Source organism: Rhinolophus sinicus, chromosome 3, assembly GCF_057876585.1.
Source record: "Rhinolophus sinicus isolate RSI-liver-muscle chromosome 3, RSI-T2T, whole genome shotgun sequence".
NCBI lineage: Eukaryota > Metazoa > Chordata > Mammalia > Chiroptera > Rhinolophidae > Rhinolophus > Rhinolophus sinicus.
In genome coordinates this window covers 71,093,017-71,108,463 of record NC_142503.1, presented here as the reverse complement: position 1 = coordinate 71,108,463, position 15,447 = coordinate 71,093,017, and positions in this window count along the sequence as shown.

Here is a 15,447-nt window from a genome sequence, read left to right as displayed (position 1 = left end):
ATAGGAAAACTTCAGCTAGTTTATGGTTTCAGGTGGAGGTCCCAACAAAGAAAAAAAATAAATTGAAAAAAATTAAAAAAAAAAAAAAAAAGCTTGAAAACTTGGAGTACAATATTTCTGGAAAGGTTCAAGACCACAGGAACACTATCTCTTCTTCTGGGTATCTAAAATACAGTGAAAAATAGATACAGTTAAATTTCAGGGATTTGAATTAAAAATTATTTCCTGTTGTTTTACATTTTGCTTTTGTCTCTGACCACAAAGACCTGCCTTTTCCATTCCCCCCATACACCTTATTCTTTCTAGTTTCATCTTCACTTCTTTAATATCTCTAGTCCCTGACTTGTCCTATGTTTACAACCTATTCTAAATGATTCTGTCACCGAGCAAGCACCTGGTTAATCACTGCCGCTGCTCCTATCAAATTCCACATTATCACATTAGCCCTAACCTACAAATCCTTTCTTTTATCCTGTCTTCTACAATTTCACTTCTCTAGCTCTGCATTTCAGAACTTGAACTTTCATTCCTGCTGGACTGTGAAAGATCCAGCTTGAAATCATGAAAGCGGATGGCTGAAATAGACTGGAGAGTGCAGTCAGGCTCCCACAACAAAGGAGACATTATCTCAGATGGTACCCAAAGTTAGATTTACAAAAAAAGTTGTAAACCAGGTGTTAATAATATGAGTGTTATCACCTAAAGTTTACATTGACAAGTACAAGTTCAGATAGTGCTACCAAATCATCTGAAGCTCAATAGAGGAAGATTTTGTTTGTTTGTTTGGTACTGAAAGGTACGTGATCTGGGTGGGTCTGGAAACATGGGTCTGCATCCTGACTGATGGGGTTGTATGAGAGAAAACAGAAACTTTTTCATAGACCTGTGAGAGACACTGCTTTTCTTTTTTCCTTTTCTTTTCCTTTTCTTTTTTGTTTGTTTGTTTGTTTTCTTTGGTCAGGGGGCAGCTTTATGTTAGTGCAAAGAGCACATGAGAAATAGGAGGGCCCTCAAAGTTCTTAATATTTCTCAAAAACAAACAAACAAACAAACAAAAACAAAAACAAAACAAAACAAAAAATGTTGGCTAAGACTGGTCCTCAACTCCCAAAGTAATAAAAAGTTATAAGGTCTCAAAAACAGTCAAAATGTGAAATCTATGGGGAAATGTTTTTCTCTTTGTTTATTCTCATTTCCCTTTTGCTGCATTCATCTACAGAGGGCAATTTTATATAACACTAGCCTGTAAACTGTGTGACTGGAGTCGAAAATTTATTCTTAAGAAGGAGCAGGGTGAAGTAGAAAAGGAGTAGTTTGGATTTCAGGCCCACTTTCCTGTACTTTTCTGGACAACCAGAGTTGCAGAAACTTACAGCAGAATAGAAGGTAGTAATAATTAGTTTAAAAATAGGAACTGCTGAAGAAGCAAAGAGAACCTGGATTGTCAAATCTCTGCTTTCTTTTATATCTAGTACTCTCCCATTCAAAGCAGGTTGGCTTCAGAGGAGACAATTAGACTCCCCTGCCATCTTCACTCAAATATGTGTTTTAACATATGGCGATTTAGATGTGGTTGCTTGTCTCCTTAAATGTCTCTCTAAGACAATTTACTGGTTTTATGGCCAGTTTTAATGTGCTGCCATGTATTCAGTACTTGGCTGCCAGATACTATTTTAATACTGGCATATCTCTTGCAAGGAAACAACCTGATTCATTATTATTAAGTTATCTTTTTTGGCAGTAAGTTCTGCCTGGCTTAAAGATTATGTAGAAGAAGAAGAATGTCCTTTCACAATCATGGTTGCCTCCTTGACATTTCTCTGATAAACTTGTTTTGTATTATCTCCTGTTTCCTTTGTAGAGCTTTTCCTCCAAGATTTCATTACAGCTTGGGTGACAAGGATTTTGTTGTTGTTGTTTAAGTAAGTTGGCATGTGCTAAATTGCCTCTGATAGAAGAACTCAATCAAAACTGACATTGTCTGTCTAGTGTTTCACTAAAATCCCACTAGGTTGTAATGTTTTAATTTTTTAAACTTGGGCACTGCAATGAATATTGAATCAACAACTCTGGCTCACATACCAATTCAGGGAATTAGCACAGAGCTCAGAAACTCTTGAAAATAAGGTGCAAACCTGCTGAAGATAATTCTGGCTTCCAGGCTTTCAGGGAGGATATATTAATTCATTAAATTATTCAAGCATGCTGCATACAAATGCTGACAGGGATTCAAAGGTTTGTTGTCTCCTATTAATCACTTTATTATTCATATCATTCTTTCACTAGAGGCATTAGAATATGTTTGATTAATATCTCATTTCTATTATTCTTGTGAGTAATGTTCATTGGCTCTGCTCTAGAGAACTTTTTGTTTCCTTTCAAGTAAATGTGAACAGAACAATAGATAATTATCAGATCTGGGTGTTGTTTTCTGGGATTGCACAGTGTTTCCTAACAACCATGGCTAGCACACCTAATTCATCCTGTTGCTAGGAGGCTGTTGATATGTGGTGCCTCATCTTCTTCATCTGACAAGAGATGAAGAGTCTCTGAAGATTACTTGACTGAAGGCAAATCTTAACAAACTCAGAGTATTCCCTGGCTACTTCATTGTTCCCTCATTTGATGGCTTTTTTATTGGGATCCTATCTATTTGATCTGAATGTCAATTAAGAGGAACTATTTATTTTATTCATTCTACTAAACAAAGAGAGATGAGGAAGATTTTAGAAGACTCTTGATGCTCCAGATATTGAGCTCAGTATTGCATATATTACTTACTCTGATCTTGAAGGCTAAACCATTAGGCAAATCTTAATGTTTTATATTCAGGGCAATTTGCTTTGTTTTTTGAAGCTTAAATTATTTTAGAGCAAGTTTTGAATTGACTTAGGAAAAACCCAGATTTGGATGTGTTTCATGTAGAAATGTTATAAAACCAGATTTTTGAACATTACTATTAGCTAATGTTTTAAAGAGAAAAACAAAACAAAACTCATTTACACTAAAAAAAAACAAGGTAAGCAAACTGAGCCTGGAAAACATTGGAAACACAGTTCATATTCAAACATGTTTCACATTCAAAAATATCTGTTTTCAGTTGCTAATATTTTTTTCCCCATGATCCCTAGATTCAACAACATTTTTTTTTTCTTTTTTAATGTAGTTGATAGTTGCCCCTCACATTCGGGTCCTGCCCTCTTTCAGATGCCTTGTCCTATATTCCCTTGGTTGAGAGGCTCACCACAGGAAGCTCCACAGAACACGATGCTTCCAGCTAACTCTTCAGAATCCAGATGGTTCAGACCAGGTCCTTCACAAGCCTGAGTATGTACCTTGTACCGGGTATTTATTGCCTTGTTGCTTCCCTTCTGAACACCAGCATTGCCCATGTATGCTTGTTGTTTTTCTGCATTCCTAAAGTTAGTAAATAATCAAAGAATTGGGCAGAAGATTTCCCCACAGAAGTCAATGCCATCTCACTTACCCAGATTTCAGTTTTTTGGCTGTCTTAATTCTACAAAATATTTAGCTATAAACAATCCCAGATGTGTGAAGAAAAAGCCATTGAATGAGAGCTTCAATTTACAAATGCCAGTAAGTCAGCATAGAATTATAAGAGAAAGAAGTAAAGGTAGGCTCTCCAAGGAAGGCTGCTTTGGGCAAATTACCTCATCTCTTTAGCACCCCTTTACACACTCTTTTGTGTGTATTAGAAGAACGTGGGGAAAATAAGAAGGGAAATGGCACTTGGGGAGAGAGCATAGTATAATGGAAAAATTCATAGGTTTTAAATTCAGAGAGACAGTTTCAAATCTTGGCTTTTCCACTTATGACATTGGGCAAATTATTTAAACTGGAGTTTTATTCCCTTCATCTGTTAAATAGGAAAAAAATATCACTTGCTTTAGGTTTATTTAGTGGTGTTTGTGATTTCATCTGAAGTTCCTGACCTGTAATATAACCTCAGTAATTTAGATTTTATATTTCCTTTTTAAAAAATTTTAGTCCAGGTTCTCCTTTCTTGAGGGCACATGTCATTTTCCTCTTTGCATCCTTCACACCTGGAAGGTGGGGGAACCCAATAAACATGTGTTGTGTGAATCTATCAATGAGCAAGTCATCCGTTATATTCCTTCTGAGAAATACTGGACTTTTGTTAAGATATTTTTGTAACTCTTACTTAATCTTTTCTAATAAGGCTAAATATCTAGTCTCCCAGGATACAGCAAAAAATGGAAAAATTAGAATTGGGTTTCAAAATTGTTAGGCACATAGACATTAGTAAAAGTTACAGATGACAAGTTGAGATACAGAGAAACTGGAAAACACTTGAGTGTGACCTGCTCTACAACTCTGTAAGTCACACTGATCTCATCTGGTATTATCATATAGAACAGATTGGCATTCACATAGATAGATACTTTGAGCTTTAATGGAAAGGTTAAAATTATATTAAACCCATTCTGCTTTAGACTGCATAAATGTGTGTAATAAGTTTCAGAAATATTTCTATTACAATGGTTACTTTTAGTACTTGTAAAGTTAAGCTTCAGTTATCTGTAAAATTAACAGATATGTACAGATCATTCCCCATCAATGTCAGATTAATAGAATGTTCTGCCTGTTTCCATTAACAGTCATTCTTCTGCCACCTTTTGGTATTTTTCCCCTCCCAAAATATGCTACAGTGATGGATAAATTTTTTCAAGGAAGGTTCCCTTTAGGAAAAGTAAGATATACTTTAAATCTAGCAAAGGCCATCCTAGACATGCTTTAGGTGATCATTCAAACTTTCATTCTTCACTATGATGTCAAGGAAATTCCCAGGCTCAGCCTGGCATCAGTGCCATTGTATATGTTTGTAATCTGAGGGAGACATCTGTGAGTGAATTTAACAAGCCCCAGGGCAGGAAGGCTGGCATTTTTCCACCTGAATGACTGTTTAAGTAAAAGCAGCACAAGGGAGAAAGACAGCATAGTCTGTTTTCTTTGTAATTGGTGTTGGCTTGAATGTATGCAATTTATAAACTGTCTCAAAGGCTGTGCATTTTCAAGAAGACAATGCTTTCACATAATGTTGGAATCATCAAAGAGCTGGAAGATATAGTAAAGTTTTAACTTTATGAATAGTCTAAACTTTTCCTTATAACTTTTCATGCATACCACATTTCTCATACTCACAAATAGACCACCATTTCATTTGACACACACACACACACACACACACACACACACACACACTCACATACACCCTAACATATGTGACAGTTACCATGATTTTTTGGCTTACTTAATAAATGTATGTATGTTAAGTATATTCACGTAGAAGTAAGTCCCAAGTTCCATTAGGTGGCTCATGGAGTGAAAATAATTTATAGATAGGCTGATGACTATTGAATATGAAAGAAAACCTAATTATTAAAAAAATCATGCATATCTTTTTAACAATCCTATGTAAATTACAATTTAGAAATGAGAAAAAAGTGAAAACTTTACTATTGTCTAAAAGTAGAAAGTAAATGGGAGGCTAGTTTCAGTAATCATTTCTTAGAGTAACTTTAATATATTGTTGTTAATACTGGTAAGGGTTATTTGGTATAGGTGCCAGACAGAAGGTGCGACTGGTGGCAAATTCTGGTGGGGCAATTATCATCTACAGCAGAGCTAGACATACTATGTGGGACTTTATATCAGACTGTCCTTCTATACTGATCTCACATTTTTATGAGATAGAGTAAAAAAAAAGCAACAAAAAAAACCACACAAAAAAAACAGCCTTTGAGCTCAAGCAGTAATCAGGCTGAGCCTAGTTGCCAGTTTTGAGGAGAGTGCAAGGAAATGTCATCCCCCTGAACCTTGCAGACATTAGGGGTCTTCTGCTCCTGTGAGCAAATTGAATGTGGGTCATTCTTTTCCCCTGAGAGGAAAGACAAGTCCCCAGTCCCAGTTAGGTCATTGCCAGACAACCTATAATGAATCTCTGAAATTTTTCATCTGATTTTTCCTAACTGCTTGTTTCTACAAATGGCTATACAATTATTAAATATAAATTTAAATCTGAGGTTTTATTGTTTTAAAGAAATTGTGAATGCGATGGAGTTCATTTAGAAAGAATAGAATTAGGAGGTTACTATAATTTTCATCAAAATCCTTCATTTTACATGTGAAAAAGAGTGTAAGGGTTGAAGTACGCATTGGGATTTCTGACCCTGCTTGGCTTGTGCTTTTAGTCCATAACCATCTTCTCAAAATCTAATCAATTTTCTTAAAATAAAGTATGTCACACATGTCTCAGGCTTTACCAGCTATAAGTCACCATTTTCCTTCTAAGTTTTCCACTTCGTTTTTATCCTTTCTATAGTGATCTAAGCCTCCACCAGCTTCACTGACACAAATTAAGCTGTTAGCACATACTCTGTTACTAGGAGTTTCAAGAAAGGTCTCTGACTCATGCCCACAAATCAGTGTGTCAGCTGAAGTTACCATATGGAATGTGTATGCCATTTTCTCTACTACTGTGACACTTTCTTGTCACAAGATCTTGTCTAATCTTGAGAATCCTCACCTTTGACTTTGCTGACGATTTGATCCACAGAATATGCTGATGGCAGTCTTCCATTAGTCCAAATATTTTAATTATAAGGGTACAAAATATTTTCTGTGTTATGAAAAGCCTAGGAGAATGACCTCCAACATGCCCCAAGAGCCCTATAATAGTGTTTATTTTGGCTCAGAAGCAAAATAAAAATCAAATCAAACCAATCTAAAATGTCATCAAAGGAGATGACTAAATAAATCATGCTAATTATTTATCTATCCATCCATCCATCCACACACACTGAGGCAAATGTACTCAAATGAGGAAGTGGGTCTATGGAAAAAAAATCCCCAATATATTATATTAAATAAATAGATGGTTACAGGATAGTATTTTTATATTAAAAGTAATGAAATTCTCCCATACAATACAATATTTGTTATTTGGGTTGTTAATGAGCCAAATGCAAATAACAAAAAGGCCAGAAAAAATACAGAGCAAATTCAGAAAACTAGTTTCCTCCCAGAAGCAACGGAGGGATTAGGGCTGGGGATGCTGATCAAGAGAACTTTTATGTAATGAATTTTTTTACAGGAATTTTATTAAAGTATTTCCTGTATAAATCAATCAACTTTGCTACCTGTCTTGCTGAGCCCATGAGAATATGAGAGGGAGCTGTGGGTGGCCATATGAAAGGGCCAGTGCTGTTTAGGAAACTCATTTTTGTTTTTAGTGTAAAGGTAAATTTATTTATTAATATGCAATTGTAGATTATCTTCTAAAGCAATACACAAACAAGTAGAATTTCTAGCTCAATATATTTATTTTCTCCCCAATCTCCTCTTGGGAAGTGTAAGTGGCAGTAATCAACTCCAGGAAGTTTGTACTGTGAATACCAGTGCCATCCAGTTCTGATTTTTCCCTGTTGCCAGGAGGCACTGTTTCATTTGGATGAGTCCACATTGGGCAGTGTATAAAGAAATTAGTTTAGTTGTATTTTGCACCTTTACATATCACCTGTAGTAAAAATAATTTCTTTTTTTGTTTGTTTGTTTGTTTTTTAATTAAATTTATTGGGGTGACAATTGTTAATAAAATTACATAGATTTCAGGTGTGCAATTCTGTATTACATCATCTATAAATCCCATTGTGCGTTCACCACCCAGAGTTAGTTCTCCTTCCATCACCATATATTTGATCCCCCTTACCCTCATCTCCTACCCCCCACTCCCCACCCCCCTTACCCTTTGGTAAAAATAGCTTCTTGTCAACCAGAAAAGCTCTTGCCTGAGGACTCCGAGTGCCCATATCCTGGGTAAGCACATTTATTCAGGCGTGCTCAGTCTTAAGCAAATTTCTCCTTACTCTCCACAGAGCCATATTTTGAATCAGGAGCTCCAAAGTTCCTGGTGATACCAGGAGGTAACATTTCCTATTAAGTCTCTGCCCCTCCCTACTCCTTTCAGCAAAATTTCTCTGATTCTGTCTCTAGGTATTCCCCTCTCCCCAGTAAAGTCTTTACGGCCATGATCCCTACTGATCAGAAGACTAATGTAGAGTTCAACTTCTATTTGATAAAGATGTAATTGTTTTTGTCTGGTTAGTTGATTTTGCTCTTTTGGTGACTCGAAGTGAGTATGTCACACTCTGTGATAAAAGTGTCTGAAGTTACAAAGTTGAATTCATCTTCAAAGCCCTAAACAAACAATTCAAATAAAGATTCAAAAAAATTCATGACAAAATATCAAACCAGTTTCTTCCTTCAGATAAAATCAATTAGGTTCATAATTGTGCCTCCTTTTCCTTTCTCTGGGGTTTTTATTAATTAATTAATTATTATTATTATTTTTAAATTTCTCTGTACTTCTCTCGCTTGCTTCTGTACAGTGATTCCTGCCCTTCAGCTTCTAAACATGCTCAGTCTCTCACTCTCACTTAAAACTAATGACCTAACAAACAAACAAATATGCCTCAGCTATTGTTTACAGTTTCTCCTTTGTTTCTTGGGGTCTTCATTTCCTTAACCGCCATTCATTTCACTCCTGTTAACTGTAATTTGTTTATGACTTCAACCACTCCCACTGAGGCAGGGATTTTTAGGTATTAGGGTAACAAATTACTCTGATAATCTATTGAAAGCTTTAGGGTCTACCCACCAAGAAAAAAAAGAAATGCACATACTCGCAATATACTCACAATATACTCCCAAACTCAATGTGAAAGTCCTGTTGATGTATTGACATTAATTTCTCCTGAACTAAATACATTGAAAGTAAAAGTTATGAATCTGATAACCACAACTGTCTTTTTCTCTGTTCTATCCTTGACAAGCATCGTTTCCAGATGCTTGTAGACGTGTAATAGATAAGTGTTACTTGCCATGGAATATGATGAACATTTTTTACCTTATTAATAACCAGAATTTATTGAATACTACCAACAGAATGTGCAATAACTGTGCTTTTTATATAGGTTATATATGTAACTCACATGAATTCTGGAATCAATATCTGTCTATTATTATCAAGGCACCATTCAAACTTCACTTCAAATAGCTACAAGGAAAAAGACAGTCATCCCAGTCTTTAATCAAAACACATGAAAAAAATGCAATTCATAAACCTCCAGCAACACTTCTCAGTACTCATACTCTTATTTTCACAGTCCAACCTTTTCTGAAACTTTCTATTCACCAGTCACATTCTAATTTCTTTCTCCCCAAACTACCATCTACTTATTCCACTTCTTTTCATTTTTCCTCTGCCTCAGAATTTAATAATATAGATTGGCTTAATCTCTTTATCTAAGTCATTTTCTTTCTCTTCAAGTGTTAATTACTCTGCCTTTTTGTGCCTGTAATATTAACTGCACAAAAAATCTAGGATTTCTCTGAAGAAGATCAGTTTTCTACTGAAGTTGGAAGAGAGAGGAGGGGTAAGTGGGAGCAGACTACATTCAGTTTCTGAACCATAAATAACTGTAGGCTTTCTTATTATCCTTCAGTGACTTACCAGAAACAAAAGTTTAAAGGATAAAGCATTGGCCCACAGGCTCACTGAGGGCCAACACCAAGACTCATCCAGGACCATTTGATTCAAAAAATGTTCTTTTACACAATACTACATTACTACCTGCCTGAAACTGTAATAATTCATTTAATAAATATTTAGCATTCTCGATTATGTACCAGGGATACTGAAATTAATGGAAAACTATATCAAAGCTCCTGACCTTGTGGATTTGATTTTTCAAGGGGGGGAATGTAAAATAAAGAGTGAAAATAGCAAAGAAAATATGTGTAATATTTACAAGGTACCATAAACTATAGAAAAAAAAAAATAAGGTGGGCGGGGTATCTAGAGAATGAGAGGTGGTGAATAGGTTGGAATTTTCAATAGATTGGGTACATCTTTGTCCCCATCTTATGAGAAGGGGACAATTGAGCAGTAATTTGAAAGAAGTGAGAGAATGAGCCAGACAGCTAACTCCAGGAGGATCATTCCTGGGAGATGAAATAGTCAGTGTAAAGGCACTAAATCATTCTGCCGTTCAGAAAACAACAAAGGGGCTACTGTGGCTACAGTGGATTAAGGGAGAGAGGTGTATGAAATATTTTGTGTGTTTATATGAGTATATTTTTCTAAGTTAATGGCACATTATTTTATTAACTCCTCCAAATGGTCTCTGAATCTAAGAGGTTAAATTTTACTGCCTTGGGGAAAAGCATGTTGGTAAATGTTTGGGATACTCATATTATTCACATTATCTGTTACATTTGACTGTGTATTGTTCAATCCTTGAAATTCTTTGTTCTTATATTCCATAAAAGTGTATGCTCCTGGATCTCCTCATAGCCCTTGGAATTCACAATGTTTTCCATCATCAGCTCATATTTTTCAGCCTAAGTGATTGGCAAATACTCACTGAAAATATAAACACATAGAAAAATGAATGAATCAAATATCTGGAATCTGTGCATTTAGCAACAAAATAGAATGTCATGTTATGTGAACCCATCAGAGAATGAGCACTTGTCAGATATTTTCTTGAGTCTGACATTTAAGACAGGCAGACTTTCTATATTCTCAAAGTTCTCTCTTTGTCAAGAGTTAACTCACAAAATGGCATTACTGAGTTAAGTTTTCAGCTGCCCTTGATTTTCATAAGCAGATATTTGTAAGATATGTTACCTGAAAATTATATTTCATCTTGGAAAATTATAATTAAATATATTATTCATTAACTTATTCACTCCTTACATGAGGATCCATTTGACATAGTTCTTCTAGAACTCAGTGCAAGATAAACATTTGTTTTAAAAATTAACTTCCATGCTTTTTTATTGTTGTGTTCATGAGAACAACCTAAGCCCAACCAATTTCTTACTTGCCTGTCCTCTATGGTGCTCAAAATTATACTGAATATTTATTGAAAATCTGTGATAGAAAGACTACTGTGAAGGGCACACAGATTGATTGGACAGTGATCCTGTTTTCACAAAGCTCTCAGGGAACTATTAAACTTATGTGTAAACAGTGGCACAAGAAGTAAAGTAACAACATTAGTGAGGTTAAGGACAGATTACTTTCAATATGGGAGAATTATACCAGTTAACTCTTAAAAGTAAGTATCTATCATCAGTTAAAAATGTTTTTCCATTTAATCATTTTATTCTGTAAATCAAAGCTAAGTCACGTCCTTTTCACAGATAGACAAGTGGTACATCATTGCTTATGACAATTGTAAACCCATATCATACTTGACAAACACATACTGATAATCTCCTATGTAATTTAAGAATTTGTTCTAAATCGGATGCAAACAAAGACAAATTTTGCTATCTAAGAATGATGAAATAAGAAAAAAAGTTAAAGGAAGTTGTGAAGATTTCCTGGAAAGGACAAAATAATAGTCCTGGATTATATAATTGCTTACCTTTCTGAAGTTAGAGAAATGAACCAGATAAATTATGGGGTCGATTGTTTTTATAGATCTCTTATGCTATTGATTTTCCATATTACAGTAAGTGAAAGCACTGTGTATACTTAAATCTGTATGCATACTGACATGGAAAGAGTGTGGTGTAGGTGTGCCCCTATGTGTCTTGGTGCATTTCTATGGGTCTGATTTATATGTCTATATAGAAATGGTACTTGCCTTGAATGAAATCTGTAATTTTATCCAAGATTTGATTGGAATTTAAGTACGATTTAACTTATCAATGTGAAATAATTAAAATCAGTAAAAAGACAAAAAATAATAAAAGCATGCTTTTGAAAATAAGAGACTGAGTCATAATTAAATATTTTAGAGGCTGTAGAAGTAATTGTGTGGTTTCTCACAAAGTAGCTGTTTTCGGATACTGTATTCACAAGATGGCATTTTGATGATTTCCATATTTAAGATTTAATTTTTTATATATTGAGAGAAAGTGCATGTTTACAAAAGAATCATTTGTTCAATATCTCATTTAATTTCAGAAAATAGTTTGCCAGGCACCAGATTATTTACACAAAACTCCTTTAGAGGTACATTCTCTCACTTTCTATTACAGATAACAGCTAGCTGTTGATGAAATCATAATTATTGGTCAAAACCTAACTTAGTTGACCTTCAGCATCATGGCATCATCTCTATTTCACGATAAACAAATTCAAACTCATGAACTAAACTCTTTTTATCATTAGATTTATACAGAAAAAAGGGAGCATAAATGTTAACTATTTCTAAGTTTGTTACCGCATCTAGAGACTTTTCTTGGCTACATTTTCCATTTGCCAACACCACAATCAAGGTTCAGCTTCCCTTTATGATATACAAAGCCTGTTATAATGCCATGATTCCATAAATGTGATAACCACTGCTAAAGGAGCCTTAATAGCTAGCTCATCTCATTTCACAGTTTGGGGTGGGGGCAGGGTGGCTATGTTTAGAAGTCCTTTAAAATAAGGGTTGCATGGCAGTCTTTTTTGTCCACACAATCAGCTCACCATGATGAAAGAGGATCTTACATAAAATACAGTCATGATCTGAAGGATACATCCTCATTACATTTTTAGATCTCCATTTCAAAGACATCAGGGCTACTTTCCTCTCATAAAGTAAGACCTCTCTAAGGAGCATCACAAATGGGCTGTCATGAACTGGGTCACAAACTGCATACTGGTTCATTAGAGAAAAATAAAAGGCAACATTGGGGTTTGCTCCCCTGGAAGTTGGTATGCTTACCACTGACTTTTACCCTTACCTGTCTGTGTTACCTTTCTCAGCACTCCATCTTATTTCCTTTAGATCAAACTGGCATAAAACATCCCTGTAGGTGGCTTTATTCTCATGGTAAGGTTTGTGAATTTCAGTGCTTTGTTTCATAAAAGTCTGACAAATTCAGCTTTCACTCAGCTTCTGAACACAGTTGTTAACCAACTAAACAAGAATAGTAAAAAGCTGACAGGCTTCGCATAGATTTTATCTGCAAGTAAAACGTTTCAAAGAATTTGAACCTGATGATTTTGACAAAAACTCCATTAATTTACGGCATATGCTGTTAAGTCAGCTGCAGCTTAATACTCAAAGGTTGGAGAAACTTAGGGCTAGGTCTAATGAACCTGAACAACAAAATTTCTTTGTATTAAAAAAAAAAATACTTTGAAGATGTCACATCTCAGTTATTTGAAATCAGTAGCATCTCAGATATACCCACCTACAAACATCAGCAGTTGATGTCTCTTCAGATTCTAGCCATTCTTAAAAAAAAAGAGAGAACAAAGTGAAAGTGAGTCACTAGTTGAGGCTGGAGTCTGAAAAATGAGAGGTTTGTGAATGTGGTTTAGTAAAGAATCAAGACTGTGAAATTATTAACAAGTTATTGGAAAACAAACAAACAAACAAACAAAAAATTAACATGGAAACATGAAAGCTAACTAGTCATGAAAAAACAACTAAGAAATTAAACAAAATGCTGTGAAATGTTAATAGCCTGACCTGACTAATGTGAAAAAAATATCATGAATTCTGGAAAATATCTAGAAGTCACATATTAAAAACCATACAATGGATTAGAAAAAATATTTTACCAACACCAAAAATATAGATTAAAATGCAATGCATAAATTTAAATTTCTCTTCTATGAAATTATATTTTTCATAAATTATGGCAAGTCTTAAGTGTGTATATGTGTGAATATTTTTCCAGATTAAGTAGTAGTAAGAGGAATGGGATAGGAGCAGGTGATTGGCAATATTTTGGGAAAGGAGTTAATTTTGAAGCAGCTGCTGACAATTTTCCTACAGTGTTATTCATCATTTTAAAAAATTAAAATGATTATAATTACCCTGATATGTCATATTATATGTGACTGATAAGAGGAAATGATGATGGAGATGGAGAAAATGTCCATATCCCTGGAGTAGATGCTCATTACTCTATAATCTCCTGAGAGGTAGGCTTCCATGGGATGTCGCCCCAATGGATGAAGCTCAGATGAGTAATAAAATTGAGCAGAAGGCCTGCAAGTGCCAGTGGCCACCTGATCAGAGCTCATTTAGTGATTGTCATCACTTTGTAGCAAACATGCAGTTAATACCTAGTGTATTTGACACCTGCTATGTTAAATTAGTATCTGCAGAATTAACACCTGCTGTCAGCCACCCAGCATGAATGTTTCTTCAGAATGAAGGGGAAATGAATTATTTCTCTAGAAATTTGTGTAAATTATTTTTGTGCATGGAGGATTACTTGGAAAGATCTTGGGACTGGCAGTCAAGATTCTTTATTTTTTGTAGTGTTAGCACTATTAGCATAGTAACTCAGAGTCTCTTTCTGGCTGTCAGAATAGAGATCTCAAAAATGAGTTTAATATCGTCCCTAGAAACACACAAGTCACTGGAGGTAAGAGTGAATAAAAATCAATACAGGTGTGAAGTGGTATGTTAATTGTCCATTGATAATAATCATGATACATTTGTCATTTTAAATTCTTATTGATTATTTGCGAATGGGAAAATCTTTATCTCTTTCAGTACATTCTCTTATAAGAGGGCATAGCATACACACACACACACACACACACACACACACATACACATATACATACACATATAAACTCTACCTATTTCTATTTATAGTGTCAATATTATGACACTAATGTCTTTTTAAAACATAATTGATATTAATATTATGCATTTACATATTATATTATAAAATATATGCAAATATACGAAGGGAAAGTTACTTCTTTAGCATCCATCTCCTTATACATAAAACAATATTACTATTAGTATTTATTATTATCATTATTATTCTATAATAAAGAGAAAGCACCTCAGTACAATGTCTGATATTGTAGGATAACCCTTTCCTGAACAAACCAGCAAACAAATCTTAAAACAAAACAAACAGAAACCTAAAACACTGTTATACTACAGTGACTTCTACTGTGGATCATAGGAAATAATAAATGTGTGTAAGACTTGAAAGTCGCTTTTGATTTTTTTGTTTATTTTGATGCAGAAAAAATGTATTAAATGCTGTGGGAAATTCTACTACCAAGTTTCCCCAAAAATAAGACCTAGCCGGACCATCAGCTCCAATGTGTCTTTTGGAGCAAAAATTAATATAATACCTGGTCTTATTTTACTGTAATATAAGATCGGGTCTTATCTAACATAATATAATATTAGACCGGGTCTTATATTAACTTTTGCTCCAAAAGATGCATTAGAGATGATGGTCTGGCTAGGTGTTATTTACAGGGAGACACGGTAAGTATAAAATAAAGTTTCTGAAACTGAAAAGCAGAATGAAGTTCTGTCCATGGAACACTTGAAAACTAGAATCAGAAGGATGATCTATATTCTATGGGTGATAACATGGATTGAAGATTTTAGAACAAAATGCCTCTTATTT